A 16,605-nucleotide genomic window follows, 5' to 3' on the forward strand; every position below is an offset into this window, starting at 1 on the left:
CTGATCACACTATAAGGCTCTACTGATCACACTATAAGGCTCTATGTTATACTGATCACACTATAAGGCTCTACTGATCACACTATAAGGCTCTACTGATCACACTATAAGGCTCTATGTTATACTGATCACACTATAAGGCTCTACTGATCACACTATAAGGCTCTACTGATCACACTATAAGGCTCTATGTATACTGATCACACTATAAGGCTCTACTGATCACACTATAAGGCTCTACTGATCACACTATAAGGCTCTATGATATACTGACCACACTATAAGGCTCTACTGATCACACTATAAGGCTCTACTGATCACACTATAAGGCTCTATGTTATACTGACCACACTATAAGGCTCTACTGATCACACTATAAGGCTCTATGTTATACTGATCACACTATAAGGCTCTACTGATCACACTATAAGGCTCTATGTTATACTGACCACACTATAAGGCTCTACTGATCACACTATAAGGCTCTATGTTATACTGATCACACTATAAGGCTCTACTGATCACACTATAAGGCTCTATGTTATACTGATCACACTATAAGGCTCTACTGATCACACTATAAGGCTCTATGTTATACTGATCACACTATAAGGCTCTACTGATCACACTATAAGGCTCTATGTTATACTGATCACACTATAAGGCTCTACTGATCACACTATAAGGCTCTACTGATCACACTATAAGGCTCTATGTGATACTGATCACACTATAAGGCTCTACTGATCACACTATAAGGCTCTATGTTATACTGATCACACTATAAGGCTCTACTGATCACACTATAAGGCTCTACTGATCACACTATAAGGCTCTACTGATCACACTATAAGGCTCTATGTGATACTGATCACACTATAAGGCTCTATGTGATACTGATCACACTATAAGGCTCTACTGATCACACTATAAGGCTCTATGATATACTGATCACACTATAAGGCTCTACTGATCACACTATAAGGCTCTACTGATCACACTATAAGGCTCTATGTGATACTGATCACACTATAAGGCTCTATGTGATACTGATCACACTATAAGGCTCTACTGATCACACTATAAGGCTCTATGTTATACTGATCACACTATAAGGCTCTACTGATCACACTATAAGGCTCTACTGATCACACTATAAGGCTCTATGTTATACTGATCACACTATAAGGCTCTACTGATCACACTATAAGGCTCTACTGATCACACTATAAGGCTCTATGATATACTGATCACACTATAAGGCTCTACTGATCACACTATAAGGCTCTACTGATCACACTATAAGGCTCTATGTGATACTGATCACACTATAAGGCTCTACGTGATACTGATCACACTATAAGGCTCTACTGATCACACTATAAGGCTCTATGTTATATGCAGAAAAGAATGGGAGAAACTCCCCAAATACAGGTGTGCCAAGCTTGTAGCGTCAAACCCAAGAAGACTCGAGGCTGTAGTCACTGCCAACGGTGCTTCAACAAAGTACTGATTATAGGGTCTAAAATTTCCAAAAACGAGTTTTTGCTTTGTCGTTATGGGGTATTGTGTGTAGATTGATGAGGGGGGAAAACTATTTAAAATAAGGCATCCCCCCCCCCTCCCCCTCTGGTCCCCCCCCTCCCCCTCTGGTCCCTCCCCCTCCCCCTCTGCTTCCCCCCTCCCCCTCTGGGGACTCCCCCCTCCCCCTCTGGTCCCTCCCCCTCCCCCTATGGTCCCTCCCCCCCCCCCTCCTCTGCTTCCTCCCCCCTCCCCCTCTGCTTCCTCCCCCTCCCTCTCTGATTCTCCCCCTCCCCCTCTGCTTCCCCCCTCCCCCTCTGCTTCCTCCCCCTCGCCCTCTGCTTCCTCCCCCTCCCTCTCTGATTCTCCCCCTCCCCCTCTGCTTCCCCCCTCCCCCTCTGCTTCCTCCCCCTCCCCTCTGCTTCCTCCCCCTCCCTCTCTGATTCTCCCCCTCCCCCTCTGCTTCCTCCCCCTCCCCCTCTGCTTCCTCCCCCTCCCCCTCTGCTTCCTCCCCCTCTCCCTCTGCTTCCTCCCCCTCCCCTCTGCTTCCCCCCTCCCCCTCTGCTTCCTCCCCCTCCCCCTCTGCTTCCTCCCCCTCCCTCTCTGCTTCCCCCTCCCCCTCTGCTTCCTCCCCCTCCCCTCTGATTCTCCCCCTCCCCCTCTGCTTCCGCCCTCCCCCTCTGCTTCCTCCCCCCTCGCCCTCTGCTTCCTCCCCCTCCCTCTCTGATTCTCCCCCTCCCCCTCTGCTTCCCCCCTCCCCCTCTGCTTCCCCCCTCCCCCTGCTTCCTCCCCCTCCCCCTGCTTCCTCCCCCCTCCCCCTCTGCTTCCCCCTCCCCCTCTGCTTACTCCCCCTTCCCCCTCTGCTTCCCCCCTCCCCTCTGCTTTCTCCCCCTCCCCCTCTGCTTCCCCCTCCCCCTCTGCTTCCTCCCCTCCCCCTCTGATTCTCCCCTCCCCCTCCCCCTCTCCCTCTCAATTCCTTCGTTCTTTGTCTCTCTCTCGTTTACCTCAGCTCAGAGGGTGTGTCCCCAGAAGGATTTGGTATTCCGTAACAGCCTAAGGGTTGCTTAGCAATGCGGTGTGTGTAGTGTGCACTAGAGTCAGACAGGTGTTGTGTGTGTAGTGTGTGAATAATGTGATATCAGACAGGTGTTTGTGTCCTAGGTTCTCTGACTGACACCTGCACTCTGGAAAAACATCCTTTCTGGGTGTGTGTGTGTGTGTGTGTGTGTGTGTGTGTGTGTGTGCGTGTGTATGTGTGTGTGTGTGTGTGTGTGTGTGTGTGTGTGTGTGTGTGTGTGTGTGTGTGTGTGTGTGTGTGTGTGTGTGTGTGTGTGTGTGTGTCTAAGTGTGGGAGTGTCTTGAGTCTGGGAGTGTGTGTGTCAGAGTGTGGGAGTGTGTGTGTTTGTGAACAAGGTGTGTTTCTCTCTGAAGCCGCTCGTGAGAACAGAATGAATGGTGTCTGAATAACTACATCAGGTAAATCGGTTTCATTCACTTTCATCAAGTATAGTTTTACCATAGGGCTCTGGGTCAAAGGTAGAGCACTATATAGGGAATAGGGTGCCATAGGGCTCTGGGTCAAAGGTAGAGCACTATATAGGGAATAGGGTGCCATAGGGCTCTGGGTCAAAGGTAGTGCACTATATAGGGAATAGGGTACCATAGGGCTCTGGGTCAAAGGTAGTGCACTATATAGGGAATAGGGTGCCATAGGGCTCTGGGTCAAAGGTAGTGCACTATATAGGGTGTAGGGTGCCAGTTGGTGCAGTATTCACACCCCTTCACTTGACAGCGTGTAGAAGGGGTATTAATACACTGTATGAAGTTACTCTCTAAAGTGTTTATCCGTCCATTCTATCGTCTCTAATATCTCACCATGGTAACCTGTCTAGCATCTCGTTACCGCGGCAGCGGTAAGTCAGTCCTACAGCACCTTGTTTTGTTTTGTTTTGTTGCCATATATTAGATTGTTAAATTCCCTTGGTGTTATTATTATTATTGTGTTAAATGACACGTTTAATCAAGTGAGCGACGGCCAGGGCTCACCGAGGAGAGACGAACTGATTTTAGAGCTCTGTTCCATCAAGGATGGCGGGGAAATTTTGACGTTGGTCACAAACACGTGTTTGGAAGATGTTATTGCGGGTGTAGCAAGATGCTTGTGTGTTTAGCTCCGGCAGTGCAGTAGTATCTAACAAGTAATATCTAACAATTTCACAACAATACACACAAATCTAAAGTAAAGTAATGGAATTAAGGAGTATATCAAATCAAATGTTATTTGTCACGTGCGCAGAATACAACAGGTGTAGTAGACCTTACAGTGAAATGCTGAATACAACAGGTGTAGTAGACCTTACAGTGAAATGCTGAATACAACAGGTGTAGTAGACCTCACAGTGAAATGCTGAATACAACAGGTGTAGTAGACCTCACAGTGAAATGCTGAATACAACAGGTGTAGTAGACCTTACAGTGAAATGCTGAATACAACAGGTGTAGTAGACCTTACAGTGAAATGCTGAATTCAACAGGTGTAGTAGACCTCATAGTGAAATGCTGAATAAAACAGGTGTAGTAGACCTTACAGTGAAATGCTGAATACAACAGGTGTAGTAGACCTTACAGTGAAATGCTGAATACAACAGGTGTAGACCTCACAGTGAAATGCTGAATACAACAGGTGTAGTAGACCTCACAGTGAAATGCTGAATACAACAGGTGTAGTAGACCTTACAGTGAAATGCTGAATACAACAGGTGTAGTAGACCTTACAGTGAAATGCTGAATACAACAGGTGTAGTAGACCTCACAGTGAAATGCTGAATACAACAGGTGTAGTAGACCTCACAGTGAAATGCTGAATACAACAGGTGTAGTAGACCTCACAGTGAAATGCTGAATACAACAGGTGTAGTAGACCTCACAGTGAAATGCTGAATACAACAGGTGTAGTAGACCTCAAAGTGAAATGCTGAATACAACAGGTGTAGTAGACCTCACAGTGAAATGCTGAATACAACAGGTGTAGTAGACCTCACAGTGAAATGCTGAATACAACAGGTGTAGACCTCACAGTGAAATGCTGAATACAACAGGTGTAGTAGACCTCACAGTGAAATGCTGAATACAACAGGTGTAGTAGACCTTACAGTGAAATGCTGAATACAACAGGTGTAGTAGACCTCACAGTGAAATGCTGAATACAACAGGTGTAGTAGACCTCACAGTGAAATGCTGAATACAACAGGTGTAGTAGACCTCACAGTGAAATGCTGAATACAACAGGTGTAGTAGACCTCACAGTGAAATGCTGACTTGCGAGCCCTTAACCAACAATACAGTTTTAAGAAAAATAGGTCTTAAGTAAAAAATAGATAAGTCAAAAATGTAAACCGCAGCAGTAAAATAACAATGTGGAGGCTATATACAGGGTGTTACGGTACAGAGTCAATGTGGAGGCTATATACAGGGTGTTACGGTACAGAGTCAATGTGGAGGCTATATACAGGGTGTTACGGTACAGAGTCAATGTGGAGGCTATATACATGGGTACCAGTACAGAGTCAATGTGGAGGCTATATACATGGGGTACCAGTACAGAGTCAATGTGGAGGCTATATACAGGGGGTACCGGTACAGAGTCAATGTGGAGGCTATATACAGGGGGTACCGGTACAGAGTCAATGTGGAGGCTATATACAGGGGGTACCGGTACAGAGTCAATGTGGAGGCTATATACAGGGGGTACCAGTACAGAGTCAATGTGGAGGCTATATACAGGGTGTTATGGTACAGAGTCATTGTGGAGGCTATATACATGGGTACCAGTACAGAGTCAATGTGGAGGCTATATACATGGGGTACCAGTACAGAGTCAATGTGGAGGCTATATACAGGGTGTTATGGTACAGAGTCAATGTGGAGGCTATATACAGGGGGGTACCGGTACAGAGTCAATGTGGAGGCTATATACAGGGGGTACCAGTACAGAGTCAATGTGGAGGCTATATACATGGGGTACCAGTACAGAATCAATGTGGAGGCTATATACAGGGTGTTATGGTACAGAGTCAATGTGGAGGCTATATACAGGGGGTACCGGTACAGAGTCAATGTGGAGGCTATATACAGGGGGTACCGGTACAGAGTCAATGTGGAGGCTATATACATGGGTACCAGTACAGAGTCAATGTGGAGGCTATATACAGGGGGTACCGGTACAGAGTCAATGTGGAGGCTATATACAGGGTGTACTGGTACAGAGTCAATTTGGAGGCTATACACAGGGGGTACCGGTACAGAGTCAATGTATAGGATATATACAGGGTGTGCTGGTACAGAGTCAATGTGGAGGCTATATACAGGGGGTACCGGTACAGAGTCAATGTGGAGGCTATATACATGGGTACCAGTACAGAGTCAATGTGGAGGCTATATACATGGGGTACCAGTACAGAGTCAATGTGGAGGCTATATACAGGGTGTACCGGTACAGAGTCAATGTGGAGGCTATATACAGGGGGTACCGGTACAGAGTCAATGTGGAGGCTATATACATGGGTACCAGTACAGAGTCAATGTGGAGGCTATATACAGGGGGTACCGGTACAGAGTCAATGTGGCGGATATATACAGGGTGTTACGGTACAGAGTCAATGTGGAGGCTATATACAGGGGGTACCGGTACAGAGTCAATGTGGAGGCTATATACAGGGGGTACCGGTACAGAGTCAATGTGGAAGCTATATACAGGGGTACCAGTACAGAGTCAATGTGGAGGCTATATACAGGGTGTTATGGTACAGAGTCAATGTGGAGGCTATATACAGGGGGTACCAGTACAGAGTCAATGTGGAGGCTATATACATGGGGTACCATTACAGAATCAATGTGGAGGCTATATACATGGGTACCAGTACAGAGTCAATGTGGAGGCTATATACAGGGTGTTACGGTAGAGAGTCAATGTGGAGGCTATATACAGGGGGTACCAGTACAGAGTCAATGTGGAGGCTATATACAGGGTGTTATGGTACAGAGTCAATGTGGAGGCTATATACATGGGTACCAGTACAGAGTCAATGTGGAGGCTATATACATGGGGTACCAGTACAGAGTCAATGTGGAGGCTATATACAGGGTGTTATGGTACAGAGTCAATGTGGAGGATATATACAGGGGGTACCGGTACAGAGTCAATGTGGAGGCTATATACAGGGGGTACCAGTACAGAGTCAATGTGGAGGCTATATACAGGGTGTTATGGTACAGAGTCAATGTGGAGGCTATATACATGGGTACCAGTACAGAGTCAATGTGGAGGCTATATACATGGGGTACCAGTACAGAGTCAATGTGGAGGCTATATACAGGGTGTTATGGTACAGAGTCAATGTGGAGGCTATATACAGGGGGTACCGGTACAGAGTCAATGTGGAGGCTATATACAGGGGGTACCGGTACAGAGTCAATGTGGAGGCTATATACAGGGGGTACCGGTACAGAGTCAATGTGGAGGCTATATACAGGGGTACCAGTACAGAGTCAATGTGTAGGCTATATACAGGGTGTTATGGTACAGAGTCAATGTGGAGGCTATGTACAGGGGGTACCAGTACAGAGTCAATGTGGAGGCTATATACATGGGGTACCATTACAGAATCAATGTGGAGGCTATATACATGGGTACCAGTACAGAGTCAATGTGGAGGCTATATACAGGGGGTACCGGTACAGAGTCAATGTGGAGGCTATATACAGGGTGTACTGGTACAGAGTCAATTTGGAGGCTATATACAGGGGATACCGGTACAGAGTCAATGTGGAGGATATATACAGGGTGTACTGGTACAGAGTCAATGTGGAGGCTATATACAGGGGGTACCGGTACAGAGTCAATGTGGAGGCTATATACAGGGGGTACCGGTACAGAGTCAATGTGGAGGCTATATACAGGGGGTACCGGTACAGAGTCAATGTGGAGGCTATATACAGGGTGTTACGGTACAGAGTCAATGTGGAGGCTATATACAGGGGTACCAGTACAGAGTCAATGTGGAGACTATATACAGGGAGTACCAGTACAGAGTCAATGTGGAGGATATATACAGGGGGTACCGGTACAGAGTCAACGTGGAGGCTATATACATGGGTACCGGTACAGAGTCAATGGGGAGGCTATATACAGGGAGTACCGGTACAGAGTCAATGTGCGGGGGTTAGTTGAGGTAATATGTACATGTTGGTAGAGTTATTGAAGTGACTATGCATAGACAATAAACAGAGAGTAGCAGCGGTGTAAAAGAGGGGGGGGGGCAATGCAAATAGTCTGATTAGCCATTTGATTAGCTGTTCAGAAGTCTAATGGCTTGGAGGTAGAAGCTGTTAAGAAGCCTTTTGGACCTAGACTTTGTGCTCCAGTACCGCTTGCCATGTAGTAGCAGAGAGAACAGTCTATGACTAGGGTGGCTTAAGTCTTTGACAATGTTTTAGGGCCTTCCACTGACACCGCCTGGTATAGAGGTCCTGGATGGCAGGTTGGCCCCAGTGACGTACGCGTTAACCTCTGTAGTGCCTTGCGGTTGGAGGCTGAGCAGTTGCCATACCAGACAGTGATGCAACCAGTCAGGATGCTCTCGATGGTGCAGCTGTATAACTTTTTGAGGAGGATCTGAGGACCCATGCCAAATCTTTTCAGTCTCCTGAGGGGGAACAGGCTTTGTCTTGCCCTCTTCATGACTGTGTTGGTGTGTTTGGACCATGATAGTTTGTTGGTGATGTGGACACCAAGGAACTTGAAGCTCTCAACCTGCTCCACTGTAGCCCCGTCAATGAGAATGGGGGTGTGCTCGGTCCTCCTTTTCCTGTAGTCCACAATCATCTCCTTTGTCTTGATCACGTTGAGGGAGAGGTTGTTGTCCTGGCACCACACTGCCAGGTCTCTGACCTCCTCCCTATAGGCTGTCCCCTCATTGTCGGTGATCAGGCCTACCACTGTTGTGTAATCTGCAAATGTAATGATGGTATTGGAGTCGTGCCTGGCCGTGCAGTCATGAGTCAACAGGGAGTACAGGAGAGGACTGAGCACGGACCCCTGAGGGGCCCCCGTGTTGAGGATCAGCGTGGCAGATGTGTTGTTACCTACCCTTTTCACCTGAGGGCGGCCCGTCAGGAAGTCCAGGATCCAGTTGCAGAGGGATGTGTTTAGCCCCAGGGTCCTTAGCTTAGTGATGAGATTTGAGGGCACAATGGTGCTGAACGCTGAGTTGTAGTCAATGAATAGCATTCTCACATAAGTGTTCCTTTTGTTCAGGTGGGAAAGGGCAGTGTGGAGTGCAATAGAGATTGCATCATCTGTGGATCTGTTGGGGCGGTACGAAAATTGGAGTGGGTCTAGGGTTTCTGTGATAATGGTGTTGATGTGAGCCATGACCAGCCTTTCAAAGCATTTCATGGCTACAGACGTGAGTGCTACGGGTCGGTAGTCATTTAGGCAGGTTACCTTTGTGTTCTTGGGCACAGGGACTATGGTGGTCTGCTTAAAACATGTTGGTATTGCAGACTCAGACAGGGAGAGGTTGAAAATGTCAGTGAAGACAGAGCATGCTTGGAGTACACGTCCTGGTAATCCATCTGGCCCTGCGGCGTTGTGAATGTTGACCTGTTGTTGACCTGTTTAACAGTCTTACTCACATCGGCTACGGAGAGCATGATCACACAGTCATCTGGAACAGCTGATGTTCTCATGCATTTTTCAGTGTTGCTTGCCTCGAAGCGACCATAGAAGTTATTTAGCTCGTCTGGTAGGCTTGTGTCACTGGGCAGCTCTCGGCTGTGCTTCCCTTTGTAGTCTGTAATAGTTTTCTAGCCCTGCCACATCGACGAGCATCGGAGCAGGTGTAGTACGATTCAATCTTAGTCCTGTATTGACGCTTTGCCTGTTTGATGGTTCGTCGGAGGGCATAGCGGCATTTCTTATAAGTTTCCAGTTAGAGTCCCGTTCCTTGAAAGCGGCAGCTCTGACTTTTAGCTCAGTGCGGATGTTGCCTGTAATCCATGGCTTCTGGTTGGGATATGTACGTACAGTCACTGGGGGACGATGTCATTGATGCACTTATTGATGAAGCCAGTGACTGATGTGGTGTACTCCTCAATGCCATCAGAAGAATCCCGGAACATATTCCAGTCTATGCTAGCAAAACAGTCCTGTAGCTTAGCATCTGCTTCATCTAACCTCTTATTTATTGTCCGAGTCACTGGTGCTTCCTGCTTTAGTTTTTGCAAAATGGAGGGCGGGGGAGAGCATTGTACACATCTCTGTGTGTGGAGTAAAGGTGGTCTAGAGTTTTTTTTCCCTCTGGTTGTACATTTAACATGCTGGTAGAAATTAGGTTAAACGGATTTAAGTTTCTCTGCATTAATGTCCCCGGCCATTAGGAGCGCCACCTCTGGGTGAGCGTTTTTCTGTTTGCTGACGGCTATAATACAGCTCGTTGAGTGTGGTCTTAGTGCCAGCATCGGTTTGTGGTGGTAAATAGACAGATACGAAAAATACAGATTAAAACTCTCTTGGTAAATAGTGTGGTCTACAGCTTATCATGAGATACTCTACCTCAGGCGAGCAAAACCTCGAGACTTCCTTACTAATACATAGACCGCCACTCCTTGTCTTACCAGTTCTATCCGGCCGATACAGCGTAAAACCCGCAAGCTGTATTCATGTCGACATTCAGCCACGACTCGGTGAAACATAAGATGTTACAGTTTTTCATTTCCCACTGGTAGGATATACGTGATCGTAGTTCGTCTATTTTATTATCCAATGATTTTTAAATATTAGGATGAGCAATGTCAGAGTGACATAGGCTGAAATACAGTAGAATAGAGTACAGTATGTACATATGAGATGAGTAAAGCAAAAATATAATTTAGTTCAGTTACCTTTGCTTTCTTGGGTACAGGAACAATGGTGGAAATCTTGAAGCAAGTGGGGACAGCAGACTGGGATAGGGAGTGATTGAATTTGTCCGTAAACACTCTAGCCAGCTGGTCTGTGCATGCTCTGAGGACGCGGCTAGGGATGCCGTCTGGGCCGGCAGCCTTGCAAGGGTTAACATGTTTCATGTTCATGTCTTACTCACGTCGGCCACGGAGAAGGAGAGCCCACAGTCCTTGGTAGCGGGCCACGTCGGTGGCACTGTGCTATCCTCAATGCGGGCGAAGAAGGTGTTTATCTTGTCCGGAAGCAAGACTTCGGTGTCCGCGACGTGGCTGGTTTTCCTTTTGTAGTCCGTGATTGTCTGTAGACCCTGCCACATACGTCTCGTGTCTGAGCCGTTGAATTAAAACTCCACTTTGTCTCTCTACTGACGTTTTGCCTGTTTGATTGCCTTACGGAGGGAATAATTTCACTGTTTGTATTCAGCCATATTCCCAGTCACCTTGTCATGGTTAAATGCGGTGGTTCGCGCTTTCAGTTTTGCGCGAATGCTGCCATCTATCCATGGTTTCTGGTTAGGGTAGGTTTTAATAGTCACAGTGGGTACAATATCTCCTATACACTTACTGATAATATCAGTCACCGTATCCGTGTCTTCGAGGTTATTCTCGGAGGCTACCCGGAACATATCCATGGATTCCGATTGTTCAGACCATAGTCCATAGCACGGGTACTTCCTGTTTGAGTTTCTGCCTATAGGAAGGGAAGAGCAAAATGGAGTCGTGATCAGATTTGCCAAAGAGAGGGCGGGAGATGGCCTTGTAGGCATCCCGGAAGTTGGAGAAGCAATGGTGGAGTGTTTCACCAGAGCGAGTACTATAGAGTACTATGGTCAATGTGTTGATAGAACTTCGGTAGCGTTTTCCTCAAATCTGCTTTGTTAAAATCCTTAAATGTGGCCTCCGGATATGTAGTTTCCAGTTTGCATAAAGTCCTGTGAAGTTCTTTGAAGGCTGTCGTGATATCGGCTTGAGGTGGAGGATACGTGGCTGAAACAGGAAAGGTCCTTCCCCAAACTGTTGCCACAAAGTTGGAAGCGCAGAATCGTCTAGAATGTCATTGTATGCTGTAGCGTTACGATTTCCCTTCACTGGAACTAAGGGGTCTAGCCCGAACCATGAAAAACAGCCCCAGACCATTATTCCTCCTCCACCAAACTTTACAGTTGGCACTATGCATTGGGGCAGGTAGCGTTCACCTGGCATCTGCCAAACCCAGATTCATCTGTTGACTTGCCAGAGGGTGAAGCGTGATTCATCACTCAAGAGAACGCTTTTCCACTGCTCCGGAGTCCAATGGCGGTGAGCTTTACACAACTCCAGCGCTTGGCATTGAGCATGGTGATCTTAGGCTTGTGTGCGGCTGCTCGGCCATGGAAACCCATTTCATGAAGCTCCCGACGAACAGTTATTCTGCTGACGTTGCTTCCAGAGGCAGTTTGGAACTCGGTAGTGAGTGTTGCAACTGAGGACAGACCATTTTTCACACGCTTCAGCACTCGGTGTCCCATTCTGTGAGCTTGTGTGGCCTACCACTTCGCGACTGAGCCGTTATTGCTCCTACACATTTCCACTTCACAAAAACAGCACTTGTTGGAATGGTGGCATCCTATGATGATGCCACATTGAAAGTCACTGAGCTCTTAAGTAAGGCCATTCTACTGACAATGTTTGTATGGAGATTGCATGGCTGTGTGCTTGATTTTATACACCTGTCAGCAACGGCTGTGGCTGAAATACGTAGCCATATCCACTCATTTGAAAGGGTGTCCACATACTTTTGTATATATATATATATGATGACTCTCTGAGGTCATTAAAGATCCCATGGTCCTTATCGTAAGAGTAGGGGTGTTAACCCCGGTGTCCTGGCTAAATTCCCAATCTGTCCCTCATACCATCACGGTCACCTAATCATCCCCAGCTTACAATTGGCTCATTCATCCCCCTCCTCTCCCCTGTAACTATTCCCCAGGTTGTTGATGTAAATGAAACTCTGTTCTCAGTCAACTTACCTGGTAAAATAACGGTAAAATAAAAAAATTAAAATAGGCAATATAATATGTAATGACATAACACAAAAAACTGGAATTACACTCTCACTCACGATTGCACAAAAAGAGCTGTGCGCAAACCACGTCCCTAGGCGCTCTTATCCAGAGAAACTTTCAAGAGCATTTAGTGTTATTTGCCCTTGAGCAAGGGCACTTTGACAGATTTTTCACCATGGCAGCTCAGGAAGTTGAACCAGTGACCTTTTAATTACCAGCCCAACACTCTAATTGCTAAGCTACCTGTCACTCATGTTCTAATGAGCCACCTCCACTACATTTGAATTATAACTAAAAGAGAAAATAACTATTTTGTGAACTGTAAAGAACCACTGAAGATCTCAGAGGGTTATTTGAGTTATTATGGTTCCACATAGAACCATCACCCTTCCGAAAGAACCCTTGAGGAACCCTCTTTTGTTTTGGTGCGTACACATTGCTGGTTGAGGTGATTTCCTAGCCTGTTAAAACCATGGTTGAGGGGATTTCCTAGCCTGATAAAACGGCAGCGGCAGGTGGTTAGAGCATTGAGCCAGTAACCAAAAGGTTGCTGGATCGAATCCCTGACCTGACAAGGTAAAAATCTTTTGTTCTGCCCCTGAACAAGGCAGTTAACCCACTGTTCCCTGATAGGCCGTTATTGTAAATAAGAATTTGTTCTTAACTGACTTGCCTAGTTAAATAAAGGTTAAATAAAAAACGACCTGAGTATTTATTAACAATCACCATTAGAAACCCTGATGCCGGGCCAAACAGTACCAGTCAAAATTTGGACACAGTCACGAGTTTTTAATTATTTTAAAACTATTTTCTACATTGTAGAATAATAGTGAAGACATTAAAAGTATGAAATACATATAGTGTTAATGTCATCCGCATAGACTCAAACCAGTGGCATGTCATTAGTAGAGATTGAAGAAAGTAAGGGGCCTAGACAGCTGCCCTGGGGAATTCCTGATTCTACCTGGATAATTTTGGAGAGGCTTCCATTAAAGAACACCCTCTGTGTTCTGTTAGACAGGTAACTCTTTATCCACATTACAGCAGGGGGTGTAAAGCCAATATAGCAGGGGGTGTAAAGCCATAACACATACGTTTTTCCAGCAGCAGACTATGATCGATAATGTCAAAAGCTGCATTGAAGTCTAACAAAACAATATTTTTATCGTCAGGCCAGTTTTATTGCTTCTTTAATGATAACAACAGTTTTCAGCTGTGCTAACATAATTGCAAAAGGTTTTTCTAATTGTCACGTCCTGACCAGCAGAGGGAGTAGTGGTGTATACTTTGCTTTAATTTATTATTCTTTACATTAAAAGATGAGTAGCCACATTCCGCCTGCAGTTTGGTCCATTCAACACGGCTTCAACAATTATGACAGAACCACCCACCACAACAAGACCAAGCAGCGGAAAAAGGAGCAGGACGCTGAATATATGGACTATTCTGAGGAAATAGACTTCGACATGGACACTCTTGAGAAATGGACTTGGGACCAGATTCTGGCCGGAGAGGGCCCGTGGAGAAAGGCTGGTGAGGACCGGGAACGCTACCGGGGTACACGACTGGCGAGGAAGCCGGAGAGGCACCCCCAATCATTTTTTTGGGGGGGCCTACGGGTAGTTTGGCTAGGCCAAGGAAGAGCCATAAGCCAGCTACCCGTGATTATGTGGAGGAGCGTATGGAGTGGAGGGCGCAGTGTTTTGCTGAGGTGCGCACTATCTCACCCATACGCACGCACAGTCTGGTGCGCGCCATTCCAGCCCCTCACAGATGCCGTACTAGAGTGGGCATCCAGCCTGGTAGGAGGATGCCTGCGCAGCGCATCTGGTCGCCGGTACGCCTCCTAGGACCAGGCTACCCTACTCCCGCTCTACGCACGGCAACCATCAGGCCCCTGCACAGCCCAGTTCGCCCTGTACCAGCACCCCGCTCGTACAGGGCTGCTAGTTCCATCCAGCCAGGACGGGTTGTGCAGGCGGTGCGGTCAAGGCCACCTGTGCGCCTCCATGGCCCAGTCTTTCCGGTTCCCGCCTCTCGTGCTATCCCAGAAGTGAGTACCTCCAGTATGGCACAACCAGTACCAGCAACCCGGACCAAGCTTCCCATGAGTCGGCCTAGTCCTATTCAGCCTGTTCCCGCTCCTCGCACTAGCCCTAGGGTGCGTGTCTTCAGCCTGGTACCACCTCTACCAGCCCCACGCACCAGGCTTCCAGTGCGTCGGCCCAGCCTCAAGAGCCCGGTACCAGTGTGCAGTCCAGAGTATCCGGCACCAGTGTGCAGTCCAGAGTATCCGGCACCAGTGTGCAGTCCAGAGTATCCGGCACCAGTGTGCAGTCCAGAGTATCCGGCACCAGTGTGCGGTCCAGAGTATCCGGCAACAGTGTGCGGTCCAGAGTATCCGGCAACAGTGTGCGGTCTAGAGTATCCGGCAACAGTGTCTAGTCCGGAACCGAGGGAGACTGCCTGCGACCCGGAACCAGAGGGGTCTGCCTGTGACCCGGAACCGAGGGAGCCTGCCTGCAACCCGGAACCAAGGGAGTCTGCCTGCAACCCGGAACCGAGTGAGTCTGCCTGCGACCCGGAACCAAGGGGTCTGCCTGCGACCCGGAACCAAGGGGTCTGCCTGCGACCCGGAAGCGAAGGGGTCTGCCTGCGACCCGGAACCGAAGGGGTCTGCCTGCGACCCGGAACCGAGGGAGTCTGCCTGCGACCCGGAACCGAGGGAGTCTGCCTATGACCCAGAACCGGGTGAGTCTGTCTGCGACCCGGAACCGAAGGAGTCTACCTACGACTCAGAACTGAATGTGACTAACTGTGTTGTAAATGAGTCTGCCTACAGCGTGGAAATGAGGGAACCTGCCCACGAGCCACAACAAATTGAGTCTGTCTACGACCCGGACCCCAATGAGTCTGCCTACAACCTGGAGGGCAGGAGGCCAGAACCAGAGCCACCTCCAGGATAGGTGGGTTGGGGAGGGAGGGTGTAGCAGAGTGCCGTCGTTGATGGCAGCCACCCTCCCTTCCCTCCCTTTTTTGTTTAGGGGGTATTATTTTTTGTTGTGGTATTGGGGATTTTTGTGTTTTCTTTTAAGGTGCATTCCGGGGTCTGCACCTTTAGGGGGGGTACTGTCACGTCCTGACCAGCAGAGGGAGTAGTGGTGTAGTATTTTGGTCAGGACGTGGCAGAAGAAGTCTGTATGTGTTGTCTAGTATGTCTGTTTCTGTGTTAGTCTTGTGACTCCTGATCAGGAACAGCTGGGGATCGTTGTTCCTGATTGGGAGTCATATATTTAGGAGTATGTTTGTCACTTGGGTTTGTGGGTGGTTGTGCTAACACTGCTAGTCTTTTTGTTTGTAGTTAGCCTGTTAGCCTGTTAGCCTGTTAGCCTGTTAGCCTGTTAGCATGTCGTGAGTTTCGTGTTTATTGTTTTCCTGTGTATACTTTGCTTTAATTTATTATTCTTTACATTAAAAGATGAGTATCCACATTCCGCCTGCAGTTTGGTCCATTCAACACGACTTCAACAATTATGACACTAATAATCAATTAGACTTTTAAAATTATACATTTGGATTAGCTAACACAACGTGCCATTGGAACACAGGAGTGATGGTTGCTGATAATGGGCCTCTGTACGCCTATGTAGATATTCCATAAAAAAAATCTTCCGTTTCCAGCTACAATAGTCATTTACAACATTAACAATATCTCCACTGTATTTCTGATCAATCTGATGTTATTTTAATGGACCAAAAAAATTGCTTTTCTTTCAAAAACACAGACATTTCTACGTGACCCCAAACTTTTGAGCGGTAGTGTTCATGTATTTCCTATATTTTCTTAGGAAAGTCTAATGTGTAACCATGATCAGGTCACCATGAAGAGATGAATCACCATGAAATGATATAGAAACCTAAAATCGGAAACACTTGCTGAGATATTCAGTAGAAATCTTTACAGGGACTAGAGGTCAGGGGCTAGAGGTCAGGGACTAGAGGTCAGGGACTAGAGGTCAGGGGCTAGAGGTCA

General features: G+C 47.3%; 1 protein-coding gene across 1 annotated transcript in view; it reads left to right on the forward strand.

The window, feature by feature from the left end:
- The first annotated feature begins 2,899 nt into the window (after positions 1 to 2,899).
- Positions 2,900 to 16,605, forward strand: part of LOC123725118 (solute carrier family 46 member 3) — a 20,150-nt gene continuing 6,444 nt past the window's right edge. Inside the window, exon 1 of the mRNA XM_045688913.1 lies at positions 2,900 to 2,997. The gene's annotated coding sequence lies outside the window, so the exon portion shown is untranslated. The remainder of the gene's footprint in view (positions 2,998 to 16,605) is intronic.

Source organism: Salmo salar, chromosome ssa11 (genome assembly GCF_905237065.1).
Source record: "Salmo salar chromosome ssa11, Ssal_v3.1, whole genome shotgun sequence".
Taxonomy (NCBI): domain Eukaryota; kingdom Metazoa; phylum Chordata; class Actinopteri; order Salmoniformes; family Salmonidae; genus Salmo; species Salmo salar.